The sequence below is a fragment of the Capsicum annuum genome, chromosome 12 (assembly GCF_002878395.1).
Source record: "Capsicum annuum cultivar UCD-10X-F1 chromosome 12, UCD10Xv1.1, whole genome shotgun sequence".
Classification (NCBI taxonomy): Eukaryota; Viridiplantae; Streptophyta; class Magnoliopsida; order Solanales; family Solanaceae; genus Capsicum; species Capsicum annuum.
The window spans coordinates 3,666,186-3,683,259 of NC_061122.1; the positions used below are offsets into that span (position 1 = coordinate 3,666,186).

The following is a 17,074-nucleotide window of genomic DNA, read 5'->3' on the forward strand; positions in this document are numbered from 1 at the left end:
AAACCAACCACCTTAAACTAACTGAACAAGAGGCAACAAATATGTTAGAGTTCAACATTTTTTCTTTAAAACCTTTTTTTTTATTTTACGTTTTTAAAGATCACCGAACCTAGGAAGGGCGCCTACGTATCTCACTCCTGAGAGAGGAGAATCAGGTGTGCATAGTTCATGAAGTCTTGCCAAAATGGCCAATTAATTCTTTTTCCTTTCTTTTTTCTTTTTTCTTGAAACTTCAAAAAGAAAAGGAAATAACAAATTGTCAAAAGAATTGACGAATTTTTTTATTTTTTTTTTTACATTTTTCAAGTTTAAACTCTCTATACAAAATGAAACCTATAATTACCAAAAAAAAAAAATTTTGGATTTTTAGTTTTAAATTTCATATTAAAATGGAACTTGAACCTATTAAAGAGAAATCTTTTTGTAGTTTTCTTTTAGAGATGTATATGAAACAGCTCCTCTAAGTGAAGAGTGAAGAAAATCTCTTTTTTTTCTTGGAATTTTTTCAAATAAGATCCCCGAACCAACAATAGGCTGCCTACGTCTCACTCCCGAAGAGGAGAATCAGGGGTGCGTAGTTCATCCAGATTGGACAATTAAGGATTAAATGCCAAACTAAACCCTGAATTAAGAGACACAACTAAATATAGACGATGAAAATAAAATCGTTTTTGGGGTTTTAATTAGAAACTAACACCAACAACGATGAAAGAAAAAATCTTTTTGATATTTTCATTATATAAAAATGTACAAAGCTCCTATTGAAAGGAAAAAATATTTTTAGAGTTTTCGAATTGTGAATACTTACTCAAGAAATAAAAGGAAAGTCTTTTTAACGTTTTTTATTTTTTGGGCAATGGGTGCAAAAGTAAAAAACATTTTTTTTTGAATTTTTGAATTGTGAAAAACAAAAGCCATAAAGAACCCTAAAACTACCAAATCTCTTTTTTTCACACTTTTTTTCTTCATTTTTTCAACGATTTCCTTCCTACACTTGCTTCTAACTCATGCATTTGCCTAATCAGTCTGTCAAATGATGATGTTACCTTCAAAGATGCAACATTTAGCACGTAGGGATGATTTAGAGGTGAGTCTCCTATAAAGGACCAAGTGGGCCCTGCTAGGTCTTCAATATGATGCACATAAGCATGACCTAAAGGCTGAACTACGTTGGGGTTCACTAACATGGCTTTTCGGGGGAGCGTATGGTCGATAGTGGCTGATTTGCTTTCCACCTACTCCATAACACCGATGGCTCCCCCCTCCCTAAAATAAGGGTGACTCAACTAGAGGTCGTGTAAACACATGTACTAGGACTTGTTGCAGAAAGAATGACTCAGGTTATGCATATGATGCTAGATATAAAACGGTAACACATAAGATAAAAACTGTAAACAAAGAGCACATAGGAACTCAACAATGATAATACAATAACATAAACAATAATATAAACAATGTTTATACACCCATAATGCAAAACTAAGCTGATACGACTCAAAAAATAAACCAAAAATTCTGAGTTCGATCCCTAGCAAAGTCACCAGAGTTGTCACACCTCTTTTTTTCACTCCAAAAAGAATTAATTTTTAAGGTTTGAAAGGGTTTTATTATTAAAGTGACAAAATGAAGATAATTATTTCGAAAAAGAATTCATTAGTTTCAAAACTCAGAGTCGCCACTTGGCATAAATCAGGTGTGCCAATCACCTGTGGATATCGTTTTTCAAAACGGTTTTCACTCTATAAAACTGATCCTCGAACAGAGATTCTGACTAATGAATTTTGTTGACCAAGGGGAAGTTGTTAGGCACCACTCGATCCCGTGGTTCAACCTCGATCGCTTGGTGGAGTATATCGGTTAATTTGGATACTATGAATGTATAAACCACACCAAACATAACTAAAATGATCAATCAAGAAAACAAATCCAAAAATAATGTCCAGTCCAATTATACAGTCCAAAATAGAAAAAGAATACAAAAATGTAAATCCTATTCTACCCTACACTAATTTTATACTACGCTCCCATGCTACCCGATGCCTCGGGCCTTCATCACGGACGTCCTCCAAATACAAAATACTTCGGGCATTTCCCGACGAATAAATACAAGTGATCGCGGGGCATTCCCCGATTAAATGAATACATTTCCAACCCGAACCAACATTTCCCTATTCATTTCAACATATCATAATTTTGTCATATTCCAACAATATTCGTGCTTATTACGAATTAACCAAAACAACAATAAACCAAAGCTAATCTAAATTCAACTTTTTTATCAATTTCTCAATTTCATCCCCCAAATCCATTTTTAACCACATTATTAAGCCAGTTTAACTATCAATGTCACTTTTCAATATCCGAAACCAACAACACATTCCCCAATGAAGATTCAAACATTTAAGAATACCAATCATTCATATCCACAACAACAATTAACATTTTTCTTGAAATATTCAAAACTGCACCACAAAATCACGATATTAACCAACTGTGATATCATCAAAAAGTAGAGTTGAGAGATGAACCTTTGAAGAATCGATTTCATTGATAATAAAATCAAGAAAGCCCGGACTATAGAATTCCTAATAGGACCTCAACAATGACGAACTACAACTCCGTATTGAAAAATTTGAGACCCAAAACTGAATCTCCGTAAATCCAATCGAACTTGAAAACTGACACTGTTCACGTACTATTCACGGCACTGTTCACAATACTGTTCATGATACTGTTCATAACACTGTTCACAACACTATTTGTGGTACTATTCACGGCACTGTTTGTGATGCTGTTTCTCTCTTGATTTTTTCTCTCTCGCGCGATTCTCTCTTCTCTCCCTTGTTTTTTTCTTTGTTCTTCTTGTGAGGAAGATGATTTGGTGATTGTTGTTATTGTGGAGAAAATGATGATGAAAGAACGAGCCTCGCCCTTTTCCCCTTTTAGAATTCTCCTTTTATATTTTTTATTCATTTTTCTTTTTCTTTATTTATTATACTATATGGAAGCATATAATTGGTGGCTTATGGGAATAAGTGTGTGGAATGTGGAAAAGTTAGTGTGGCATTTGGAAAGATGAGGGTGACCTGTGGAAAAATGAGTAGGGCGTGTGCCTTTTGCATGTATCCAATAAAAAATTAAAAGTGAGGTGTTGAGGTGACAGAGTAAGGTGGCAAAGATGCTATGTATTTAATTATTTTCAATTCTTTTTTTGGGAGAAATTATTAATTAAACAAAAGTATGGTAAGGTGATAAAAATAAAGAAAATTAAAAAAATGATTAAAATATTTTTGGGAAAGGACAAAATTACGTGTCTACATCATGCTCCCTTTGGATGTAACCACATGGTGTTTTAGTAAAAAGTAGTTGACAACAAGACAGAATTTTGTCCTGACCTTTATTCAAAAGCACGGAGCACAAGGAAGGAGGGAAACCAGATCTTGACTTAGGACATCCTACCTACCCAAGTTATGAGGGAATCGAGTGACAGTTATCTCAAAGGATTGGAAGGATATGGACTATGTCGAGTTGGAGAGTCGAGGGAGGTCCCATCGAGGTTCTGGCCCGCGGCTCTGTTGTTACATCAAAAATGAAAATTACAAGTTAAAACATAAATGAAATTAAAAAATCTATCTACGCAGCTTCTGTTGGACTCTTGACTTGAGTTTCATCACCCTATTCTTCAGGCGGGCTCCTGATTTGAAATTTCTTCAACTTGTTGCTTGGTTTTCAATTTCATCACCCTGTTCTCCAGGCGGGCTCCTGACTTGATATTTTCAATCTGTTGACTTTCTTTTTCTTCGCTTTTTTACTTGACTTTCAACTTCTTCACCTTGTTGCTTGATTTTCAATTTCTTCACCTTGCTGCTTGAGCCCTGTGCTTCGGGCGGGCTCCTAAAATCACATCAAAAATAGAAAGAAAATTATCCCAAACAAAATTATTGTAAAGAGAAAATTGTTCTCCAAAAAAGTAAAGTTCCAAATTTGATATTAATTTTATTTTTTTCCCCAGTTTACCATCAGAAAACTTTTGAGAAAGTCAGATCATACCTACTTGCATGTTTCAATAATGAATCAAGACTCTAACCAAGAAATACATCTCTTGAGAGTAAAATTGAATGACCAAGCTAGGAATTCCAGTATCATCCTCTCCATCTTGAAAGGAATTTGTCCTCAAATTCGGATCATTGCCATCCTCCACCGTTTCCACCCGAGAGAGATCACACACATTGAAAGTGTTGTGCACTTGATATTCCGGTGGTAGATCAATCTTGTAGGCATTGTCGTTGATCCTTTATAATACTTGGAATGGGCCATCACCCCATGGAATCAACTTAGCATTCCTTTGAGATGGGAATCTATCCTTCCTTAGGTGCACCCACACCCAATCTCCCAGTTCAAGAATGAGCTTTCTTCTTCCTTTGTTGGCTCGCCTCGCAACTTCTTGGTTTTTCTTCTCCAATCGCAACCTCACCTTATCATGTAGCTTTTTTATGGCCTCGTCCCACTTGCTTCCATCTAAGCTTATCATAAGATCACTTGGCAAAGGGGTTAAATCCAAAGGGGTGAGGGGGTTGATGCCGTATACACACTCAAAGGGTGTCATCCCCGTGATCGAGTGTATAATACGATTATAAGCAAACTCAATTAACGGTAAGTGCTCCACCCAAGAAGTCATTTTTCCTTTAACCATGGACCATAGCATAGACCCTAATGTCCTATTTACTACTTCCGTTTGGCCATCAGTTTGTGGATGTCATGAAGTCGAAAACAACAACTTAGTACCGAGTCTACCCCACATGGACTTCCAAAAGTGGCTTAGGAATTTAGAATCCCTATCACTCACTATTGTCCTCGGAACACCATGAAGTTTTACAAAATTATCAACAAACAAAGAGGCTACGCTAGGCGCATCATCACATTTAGAACAAGGAATAAAGTGAGCCATCTTGGAAAACCGATCCACCACGACAAAAATACTATCCCCCCCTTTTCTAGTCCTCGGCAATCCCAACACGAAGTCCATTGATATGTCAAGCCAAGGACGCAAAGGGGTGGACAATGGGGTGTACAACCCCGTGGGGTTAGAGCCGTGACTTGGCTCCTTTGCAGTCAACACATTGGCCGCAAATCCGGGCCACATCCTTGTGCATTCTAGGCCAATAAAATTGTTCTTCCAAAATTTCGAGGGTCTTCTCGACCCCAAAATAGGCCCATTAGACCTCCATTGTGTGCTTCCTTCACAAATAATTATCTGTACGAACTTGAGGGAACACACAATCGTCTACCTTTAAAAAAGTATCCATCAAATTTGGTATAGGGATGGGAACCCCTATCCGTAACCCACCTATCCCTTTCCAACTCTTCACTTTCCCTATAGATAGGAGCGAAGTGAGGGTCCTCGGGATATAAAGACTTGAGGCTTTCAAACCCCATCAACTTAGACGACAAAGTAGATACAAGCACATATTTTTGGGACAAAGCATCGGCAACCACATTGTCTTTACCCTTCTTGTATTGGATAACATAAGGGAAAGTTTCAAGAAATTCAATCCATTTAGCATGCCACCGGTTAAGATTTTCTTGTGCCCATAGATGCTTCAAGGATTCATGATCCGCTCAGATCACTAATTCTTTAGGCCACAGATAAAGTTGCCAAGTGGACAAGGCTCTAATCAAGGCATACAACTCTAAATCATACGTAGAGTAGTTTAGAGTTGCTCCTTTGAGCTTTTCACTAAAGTAGGCAATAGGCTTCAATTCTTGCATTAAAACTGCACCTATGTCGACTTTGCTTGCATCACATTTGACCTCAAAAGTCTTGTCAAAAGTTGACAATTGTAGCGAAGGGGCCGAGATGAGCATAGCTTTCAAGTCCTCGAAGGCCTTAGCTTGTTCATCTCCCCACTTAAAAGGCCGATCCTTTTTAATCACTTCGGTCAAGGGGGCGGTAATGGTGCTAAATCCTTTGACAAAACATCTATAAAAACTAGCCAACCCATGGAAGATTCTCACTTCACCTATGGTTTTGGGAGTTGGCCAAATTTTAATGGCGTCAATCTTAGATTCATCCACTTTGACCCCTCTTGAGCTCACCACAAACCCAAGAAATAAAACCTCATGGACAACAAAAGAACACTTTTCTAGATTATCATATAACTTCTCCTTTCGAAGGACATCAAACACATATTGTAAATGTTTTACATGCTCATCGAAGGACTTACTATACACCAATACATCATCAAAATAAATAACAACAAACTTTTCAATAAATGGATTCATCACATGATTCAATAGCCACATGAAAGTACTTGGATCATTTTTTAGGCCAAATAGCATAACCATCCATTCATAGAGACCAAATTTGGTCTTGAAGGCAATTTTCCATTCATCACCCGGTTGAATACGAATTTGGTGATAGCCACTCCTCAAATTAATTTTATAAAACAAAAATGAACCACTCAATTCATCAAGCATATCATCTAACTTAGGAATAGGGTGATGATATTTTACCGTTATCTTGTTGATGGCTTGGCAATCAACGCACATACGCCAAGTCTTATCTTTCTTGGGAACTAGTAGCACCGGAACCGCACAAGGGCTCATACTCTCCTTGATATATCCTTTGTTGAGGAGTTCCTCAACTTGGCGTTGCAATTCCTTGGTATCCATCGGGTTGCTCCTATAAGCCAGTTTGTTGGGCAATTATGAACTCGGCACAAAATCTATTTGGTGCTCAATTCCCCGAAGTAGGGGCAATCCTTGCGGTAATTCCTTTGGGAAGACATCCTCTTAATCCTACAAAACATGAGTAATAGATGGAGAAATGGAAATTTTAGTGGTGTTAGTGTTAAAATAATGAGCCAAGAGGAGCATCGGAGTGTCCTCGTCATGATCCACAAATAATTCTTTCCTCCTAGCCATCATCACCACACTTCATTGCCCCTTAGAAATTAGGAGCCCCTCGGTTTCCCCTACTCCCTCACTCTTAGGTTCCCCTCTTTTTGCCTTACTCTCGGCCTTCTTTCCCTTTTCCCTTAATTCCCACATCTCTTGGTATAATTCATTCACTTGGGAAGGCAATAATGGATGAAGAGCGACCTTTCGGCCATCCTTCTCAAAATGTATACCGATTGGACCTTCCATCATGTTTGGTCAACCTATTGTATTGCCCAGGCCTTCCTAACAACAAGTGATAAGCTAGCATTGGTATCACATCACAAAGCACCTCGTCATGGTAGTTGGCTACCTTAAAACGTATCACACATTGCCTTGTGACCTTTAACTGGCCGCATTCATTCAACCATTGCAACTTATAAGGACTAGTGTGAGGTGTAGTTGGCAATTTCGAGAAGTTCACCATTGCAACACTAACCACATTCGCACAACTTCCACTATCTATCACCATAGTACACACACTTCCCTTCACAAGACATTTAGTATGGAATAAATTCTCTCATTATCTAGGGTTATCTATCGCCTTACTAACCATGGTACACCTCACTACAAAGTTTGGAACCATGCACTCCTCTTCTTGTGGATAAGCATCCTCACAGTCATCATCATTATGTGGCTCATTTTTGGATTTCTCTCCATCTTGAGGCTCGGTCTCATTCTCTTCTTTTTCAAGACCCGCTTCCTCACCAAGGTAATACAATCTCGCTTCCCTTAGGATCACATTGTGCAGGTTTGGACATTCACTGGCTTTATGTCCCCAACCTTGGCACTTAAAACATTGGAACCATATAGAATTAGGATACTTGTGAGCTTCTTGTCGGGGAGAAAATTTATGGACTGTTTTAGGCTCAGACAACCTTGTAGTGGCAGGTTGGTCCTTGTTTTTAGGCCAACCCAAAGATGGTTGAACCATATCTTTGCTCTTCGGCCAACCCAAGGTTGATGGTCCCTTTGCCTTTAAGCTCCCTTTCAATCTCAAGAGCCACTTGGAAAATCCCTTCAACGCTATCAAACTTGTGAAGCGTCAAATGAGTGGAGATCTCTTTTTTCAACCCACACTTGAACCGAATTATGTCATGGTCAATTTGTTCTCCCCGATGATCAAGCTTCAACATGATTTGTTGAAACTCATCATAGTATTCCATAACACTTCGATTCCCTTATCTCAAATTGTACAACCTAGCAAGCAACTCATGATAATAACTTTCGGGAAGATACCGTTGCCTCATTAGGTACCTCAACCGAAAACATGGTGGTGGTTGTCCCTCTACTAACTCATTGCTAAACCAGTCGAACCGCTTGACGTATTACCACCAAGTGTTAGCATAGCCTTCAAAATGAGCTATAGAATAACAACTCTTCTTCTTCTCCGAGATATCATTTACTTGAAACACTTTATCACACGCCGACTCCCAAGCAAGATACACCTTGGGGTCACTTTCACCCTTAAAGATAGGTAGGATCAATTTGATGGTATTGATACCTACGTCTCTCTCTAGGTGTCGGTTTCACCTTTATCCATACCCTTGGTATCTCCTTGGATCCACACGACCTCCTCTCACCTTTTTCTCCCTCATGTAGGCATAGTCAAAGGCTCTATACCCTTCATAATCCTCTCTACCATATTCCTCAAGGTGGATGGGATGATTTTGGACATTTGGAACTTGATTCGGAAGAATTGGATTTTGTGGAGGTGGTGGTCTTTGGTTTAGTGGAGCTTGGAAGGGGGGGTTCAGATTTTGTGGAGGCATTTGACGTCTGACTACCTCTTGCGGAACTTGAGACATTTGGGAATGGGTTGGTCTATTAGAGTCTTGGTTTAGAGGGTTATAAGTGGTTTAGCTTGCGGCATTTAGCGGAGCTAGTGAAGGATTTGGAAATTGTGGCCATGTTTCAGGAGTAACGGTGGAAGAGGAATTTCTATCATGTCCACTTGACGAAACATATTGAGGAGTAGAAGGACGAGAGTTCCTTTGACTCTCTACTTTTTCTAACCTCCCACTAATAGTTGTTACTTCTCCCTTTATGGCTCCTACTTCTGTACTCAACCTTTCGAGAGCTTGGGTCATAGCCTCAAGAGTGACCCTCATATTCTCCATTTCATTAGAATCCACGATTTGAGATGTGGTTCCCTCCATTATCAAGGTATCACCTACACAAGCAACAAACAAGTTAGTTTAAAATCCCTCTCCTCACTCACACTCTCTTGGTTCACTCACACTCAAGTTCCTCAAGAGTTGTAAATTGACTAGGAACCCGTGAATCCGTAAGGTATGAGTATGCTCTTTCCTGGAATGGATTCTTTTTTGAAACTCAAAGAATTCTCGTTAGACTAGAGCCAAGAGTTACAACGCATTCAAACAACAAAAGCACACAAACAAACGTTGACACGAACACAAGGCTTCAAGTGACTAATTGACAAGCTAGTAGGAATGTACTAGTTTGTTAATTAGTTCTCAAGCCAATTAGAGGAAACTAGGAATCAATAATTAGAAACTAGAACATCCAAATTTGAGCTTAATTATCACGTGAACAGTAACTAGGGTGACATGGCAGCATGTCAATGGTCGCGGGTCCACATAAATAGTTCATCAACTTGAAGTCTTAGTCCCCTTAGATCTTTTGTAATGGATGACTTGTTATTGGGATGGAAAACATAAAGTGTTGTAACATTTTTCAAACCCTTTTTTTTTTTTTTTTTTTTCAAAATCAAAAGGTGATGTTTTACCTCACTAGGCCCCCAAGACAAGGTTCCTTATTTTAAGAAAAAATGGTTGTCAAATCTTGAAAAGGTGATGTTAGCAAGTCTTCTCACAAACAATTTTCAATTTTGTCTTACAAGCTTTTTGGATCTATTTATCTTTATAGAAGTTAAGACATAAGATGAGGAGAAGTTTAGCATGAACACAACATCAACACCTTCAAGAACACAACAACAATACACCACAATGGTCACTTCCAAGGTTTTTTTTTTCACAACACAATTCTCTTTTTCATTAAGCTCAACTTTAGATTTAGACACCCTTTGTGTTGATGAGAAATAAACCAACACAAGAAACAACTAAACAAGTAAAACTTTTGTAGATCTACAACCAATTTTTTTTACCAAAATGTTCAAGAACACACTTTTTGGTAAGAGCTTTCCAAGATTGTTTTTGTAAGAATAAAACCTAGCCTTGAGATTTGATACCAAATGATACAATGCTAAGTGTGTATCAAGAGATTCCAACCAACACAAGAACAATAAGATGAACAACAAAGTTCTAGTGAATCGAAAAATGGCCACACATGGCTTCACTAGGTTTGCAACACTTGTTTGAACTAGAAAAGTGAGTTTAACAACAAGAACAACAAAGAAAATATTGCTAGTGAATCAAAAGAGCCCCACACGGCTTCACTAGACTTTTATATTCAACAACACAATGTTAACAAGATTTACAAAGAAAGAGATAGAAACTTGACACACAATATACATTAGTCTAAGAACCCTAACAAGAGAAAGCTAAGACTAATAAATATCAATACCAAGTTCTTACTTGGACCAAGAGGAACTCAAAGAACCTCAAGAACCTAGTCTCTAGCCAAGATACAACACTAGTATCACTGTACTAGTGAGAATTTGGTTTTGGCCTCTCCAAATGATGAGAAAGAGAAGTCAAAAATTTACAAGACTTTTTTTCTTGAATAATAGGAATGAACTAAAGCAAGACTAGCCCTATTACACGGCTTATATAGTTACTTAGAAAGGAGAGACAAAGACTAAATTACCCTTGGCATTTAAGTGGGTGGGTTTGGGGTATCTTGGTGGGCCTCTTTACATTTTATTAAATATAGGCCCTTAGATGGGCTCATAAGGGCCTCACACATGGCCAAGAATGTGAACAAGGCTTGGAGTCGTTGCAACTCATGTGCTTGGCTTCATGTGAAAGGTCTCGAGCTAGGAATTCCCGTATCACACGGGCTATATGGAATCCGCCATTGACTTGGCAGGGAAGCCCCCAACCCGAGTGTGCCGCAAGAGTTGGAGTTTCTGAGTCTGATACACCACAAGGCTCTAGGTCAGTATAATATAATAAACTTGGATCGGCAAATAACGGTTTTGGGCAATGAGTCATCTGAACTCATGCCTTCTTCAGAGAACCACCTAAGCTCTCTTTATGCCAAATTTTATCATGTTTTGAATCATGAATTTCTTCTAGTTTCAACATCTGAAAAGTCTAATTTCAAACATGCATTCTATTCTATTCTGAATTACCATGGTATAATCTGAATTGGTGTCATCACACCAAGACTTGCAAGTTCTATTTCTGAGCCATATTGCATCATGCATAGTTCTTTCATTTAAAACACAGTTCAGACTACCCAAACATGCAAGCAGTATAAAAGATTTCATGTTCCGAAAATACCAGTCAAAACTATGCTGAGATTATTCAAACATGTGGTGGTCATGCGTTCTTTTGGCAAACCGTGTTACTCTTTGTAATATGCATATTCAACATTCATCAACATGCATAACCCTCTCTTTTTATTTTCGAAATCATATTCAAGTCATAACATAAATCAAGACACTTCATATCATGCTTTCAAGATGCAATTTATAACAATTCATAGTATATCATAAGTAAATAAAAATCATCATAAGAGAGGGATTTTTCATGAATCATGCTCTCAATTCAATCATCAATCTTAAAACACATGCTTACATATATATATATATATATATATATAATTTCAAATCAATTTGGGGAAGGCCTAAAGACCAAAACAATATCATCAACGCTTCTAAAACATGAATATATTCATAAATTCGAAACCCTTTTCTTAAAACATGATTTCTATACCCACGAGATTTTAGGAAAATCCTACGTACCTTAAATTATGACTTTTGAATGAAGTCGTGCCTTACAGATGATATTCGAACAATTGATGGGTGCTTCTTGTAGCTCTCTTAATGTGGATTTTGAAACTTGAAGGATTGTTGAAAACCTACAGTGAAATCTTTAGATATATTGATCTTTGGGTTGAAACCTTAAGGGGTGTTCTTGAGAGGAATTTTGGAGAGAATGTCAATTTGGGGGTCTAAAGTGCTGTTTTGGGGTTAAAATTCGATGTTTAGGCCAAATTAATAGGGGTGTAATTGACCCAAATGCCCCTGAAAAACGTGGAGCTGATTGCAGAAAAACACACTGGCCGGAATAGCCAGGGCGCTGCGAGCTTATTGCCCTGGGCTACTGCCTCTCACAAAAATGGCTATAACTTTTCGATCGGTTGTCCAATTTAGGAGAAATTGGTATCGTTGGAAAGCTACTTAGAATACCTTTCATTTTATATATATTAGACCCTCTAATTCATTATATACAATAATTTATGGTTGATGAAAGTTGACTCAAGTTTTAACATCCACAAAAACTTAATCGGTAGAAATATTTTCAACTTCTCTTAGAGTTAGGGGATTTTTGTGACCTCAATTCATATCAAAAGGTATTCCCACCCTGTAGGATTTATCACCATACATATATTAACAAGGAATCATCTAGTTCAAGTCTATACACATAGTAACGATGCTTCGATTTCTAGCCCGAAAAATGCGGGGTGTTACATTACTCCCCCTTAGGATCATTCGTCCCCAAATAATGGGTAGGTACCTTTTGAAACTATAAGAGTGTAGAATAAAGAACACAGTCTCACATTGAATATTATTTTATCGACAAAATATGCAAAGGCATCAAACAAGCCTCATGATAACCCCTAGTGAAACGTGAAAGCACGAAACATAAGGCAATGAGACTTTGCATAGGGATGATCTTGCACATGAGTTCTATGAATAATTATCATCACCACATAGGGTAGGGGTCTATTTGATGATCATATCTCATGATTAAGATTGGTACAAGACATGAGATAAGATTCTCGTGGGCCATAAGTAATACGGGTACGACCACGGAGGTGGGTGAGTGCGAGAGTGAATGAACCCGAGACTTGGAGTGTACACGTGAAGTGCAAAGGAAGGCATAACTAGGCTCCAAAATCAGTCCATACAATGCACTCCAAGGGAGCCCACTTGAAGACTTTGACTTAGGGGTCATTTTGGACATTTCATACTATTCTTGTAATAGACAATAAATACAACCTTCTAGGGATTCATTCATTAGATTTTGATGATGATGAATCTTCTATAACATTGAAATACAAGTCCTCTCTCCTTGAGGCACAAATCTAAAATTGTAACTAGGGAAATCAACATTGAGTGTGGATTCACTCTGGTTGGATTCAAGCTTGGAAACGTTGGATGCTTGGGAGATCGAGGTCACTCTTGTACCAACGTAAGAGATAGTTTTTTGTTGTGTGTAGTGTTAAGGGTCCAATATTGTAATAGGCTCTTGGGTTCTTAAGATTATACCAACCATTGGTCTATCTATCTATCCCTTTTTTTTTTATCGTAATCTTGTGGTGTTTCCTCTTGTTTAGTGCAAGACGTTTGTTGTTGTTATTGTTCTTATCATATTGTTGTCTATCTTATTGTGTTCATCATGTTTTGGTAGCTTTTTTGGTGTCAAAAACATCCTTGTATTCTTGTATTCTTGTTGTTGTAGTGAATCCAGGAGTGGTCTCCAAAAGGTCCTTAGATCCTTAAGATTTGTGGACTGTTTTGGAGTGTGTTTCGTGTTGCCGTTATTTTTCCTGTATCATTTGGTATCAGATACATTGTTTATTTTGTTCTAAGAAGATCAATTTTGGGCTTGAGACTTGAAAACTACAAAAAAAAAGTTGAAAACTGAAAATTCCAAAAAAAGAGAGCAATCTGTCCATTTTGTGTTCTTGGCCGAAAATTGTATTTTTGTTGTGTCTTGGCCGAGATTTTTACTTGTCTTTGTTGTCTCTAAGTGTTCGTTTTTTTCTCATCACTAACACATTGAGTCTATAGCTTGAGTTGAGATTGAATTGTTGAGATTGTTGTTGTGACAAATTAGGTCGTGTATTGATGTTGTTGTTCTTGTCCGTATGGTGACCTTTCTTGTGGACTTGGGCTGGACGTTGTTGGTGTTGTTATTATTCTTGAAAATTTGTTGTATTCTTATTTTTAATCACAATCTTCAGTCATTGTTAAGACCAAAACACCACACTAAAGGACTTGGCCGTTTGTTGGAAGATTGTAGTGGACCTTGTTGTTGTTCTTGGGAGATTGTTGTTGATTTTTTTTGTGAGTGTTGAAGTGTTCTTGATTTTCTTCCAAACCTTCATACCTTGTTAAAATAAAGTTAAATTTATATCCAAAAAGGTGAAGGAAAAAGTGTGAGAACTTTGATAGTCTTGAAAGACTTACCATCACTCACCAACAAGTCAATCACATCTCAACCAGTTTTCCATAAAACAAGGATCCATGTTTTAAGGAGGAGTACAAGTCTAGTCCAAGACTTTGAGTCTTGAAATTTTAATTGATAAAGAATCTCTAAAGACTACTTTATGTTTACCTCCATTGAACAAGTTCCACCAAAGTCCAAATTGAAAAATTGACCAAGACTTGAAATTGGACGACAAAAGTTGTGTGCAACCGAGACCAATACGTGGCTGCCACATCATCATGTTTTACTGTTCATGCAACATATTTAAGCTCAAATTTTAGATTTCTTAGTTTCCATTTGTTGTTTCTTAGTTTCAATTTCGTCGGTTCCAATACTAATTGGCAAACTATTACTTATCTACTAGATTGTTAGTTAGTTTTTACGTTCGTTCATTCGTGTTACGCATTTGTTGTGTACTTTTGTATTTTGTGAAATCGTTGTATCTTGTGGGTTCAAGTCCATAACAAACTTTTCTTGAGTCAACTCAAATGAAAATCTATTCGGGGAAAGAGTAGAATCGACCCTCAATGACTCGCAAAGTACAAGCCAGCTTTCAACACTTGTGAAACCAAGTGTGAGACGATCAAGTGTGCGAGAGTGTGGTGAGGTTGTTTTGAAATAACGTGTGTTTTGTATGAGTTCTTTTCTTTCTTTTTTTAGGTACAATTACAAGGAAATCCGCGGCTTCCACCTCTCAACCCACGGACAACAATGCCACCAATGTCATTTTAGCCTACCTTGACACTATGTCCCAAAACCTAGTTATGGCAAATGAAAGGTTGGAGAAAGTGGGATTCCCAGACACACATCAAGAGAAAGGCCATAGCTCATGTGAGCTACGAGGTAAAATCACTATTCCCTACACTCCTATGAACTTAAAATGTTGTTTGTGGCTAGTAGTGGCCAATTGGATGTAGTTGCGGATTTACCTAGAGTAGAGGTATTTGAGTCTCCATATGGTGATAATCTTGGTTGATACCAAATAGTATCTAAAATAGCACAAAAACAGTCCGCAAACACACAAACAGTCCACACACACAAGACACTAAACGGAAACAACAAACTCAAAATTAAACGATAAAGAAGATATGTAACTTGACACAATGAGAAATCATAATTCAGCAACTAAAGAGTGTATTAATACTCAAAAAACTCCACAAAAAAAGTTAACAAGAACCACGTTCTTACGGAACACAAGAGGAACTCGGGTCACTCAAGCACTCTCGTTTCTAGCCGATACACACAACACAAGAAGAAACCATTTCTTGTGATGTCAAAGTGGTGGTCTACTCTCTTATTGAGAGGAAAGTGATGTTCAATATTACAAGTGATTTCAAGAATGAGATAACTAAGAAAATAAGACTAAGGGGTTTCTACTTATAGTCTATTACAAAGAAGATGGAAAATGACACATTTACCCTTAGTGAAGGGGGTAGGTTTGGAGTGCATAAATGAGGATGACTTTTAGTGTTTTTAAGGCACTCAAGGCATGTATTCACATTTTAATACATACACTCCCTTGGATGAACTTAAGAATTGCTCAACCACGTCCATTTTCATACATGCACCTTGTAGTCTTTGTAGTTCCCGAGCTTGGACAAGGCTTTGAAAAAGGCTTCAAAAGGTCTTCAATTCCTTTGCAAATCCGAAAAGTGGACCTTCAACAAAAACTTTTAATCCTTGTGCTCCTCATGCTTGTATCATTGGTGATGTTAGGTTACGTGAGGACCAAACTCTTGTTGTAGGTACGCAAGCACTAGTTGATCCTTTAGATGACGAAACTGATTCTTATTGTAAGACTGATTTATGTCCATCTAGTGATAGCCCTTATAACTTGAACAAGGTTCTATTACCAATTGACAAGAGTACTCACACACTAGTTGACCCTTGTGCGAACCAAGGTGAGTCTACGTTGGTATATGAGTTGCCAACAACTAGTGAGGATGTGAATGAAGATCAACTTACTCATGAATGTATTTCACTACTTGAGCATATGTGTGGCGTGTTTAAGAAATCTCAAGTTAGTGATGGTGTTTATAAAGTTGATCTTGATGGTGCCGTGACTCTTTGAACATCTTGTGTGGTAAAAGCCTTGCTAGTAGTTTTGTTCATAGAGATCATGTGTATGGAAATGTTGTAAATGATGGCATATGTCTTTTTGAGGTAGGACTTCTAGGCCGTGTCTCTCTATTCTTGAATGTTAGACTTCTCTTTAATGCAAATGTCATACGTGGTTGTGGGAGTGACATTCTAGAAAAAGGAAGGGCTAACCTTGGCTTATACCCTTGGTTACTTCTCCCATTTTACCCCGGCACCCTCCAAGAATATGGGAATTTCTACACTTCCTACTTGATTCTTGGTCAAGATGACAAGCAATGTTTGATTGTGGGTGCTAATAAAGGAAGAAAAGGTTCTTCCTTGTCTCTTTTTGTTAATGATGACCTCTTCCATTGTGCCATTTATAATGAGGTTTTCATGTTCAACGCAAAGGACTCGAGGGTATACTCCAAGTTTATCCCACATTGGCATGGCATGTGATGTGTATTTTTGCTAACCTTAGCCCCTCATGTCATGAGGATGTGTGCTTCTTTGTCTTCTCTTGATTTTGCAACGTACAGATTCGAGGTCGAATCCTTTTCAAGAAGAGAAGGACGATACGGGTACGACCACGGAGGTGGGTGAGTGAGAGAGTGAATGAACCCAAGACTTGGAGTGTACACGTGAAGTGCAAAGGAAGGCCTAACTAGGCTCCAAAATCAGTCCATACAATGCAC

General features: G+C 37.9%; 1 pseudogene; it reads left to right on the forward strand.

Moving 5' to 3' along the window:
* LOC107871701 overlaps positions 1-16,838 on the forward strand; it is a 35,559-nt pseudogene extending 18,721 nt beyond the window's left edge.
* Positions 16,839-17,074: the final 236 nt, after the last annotated feature.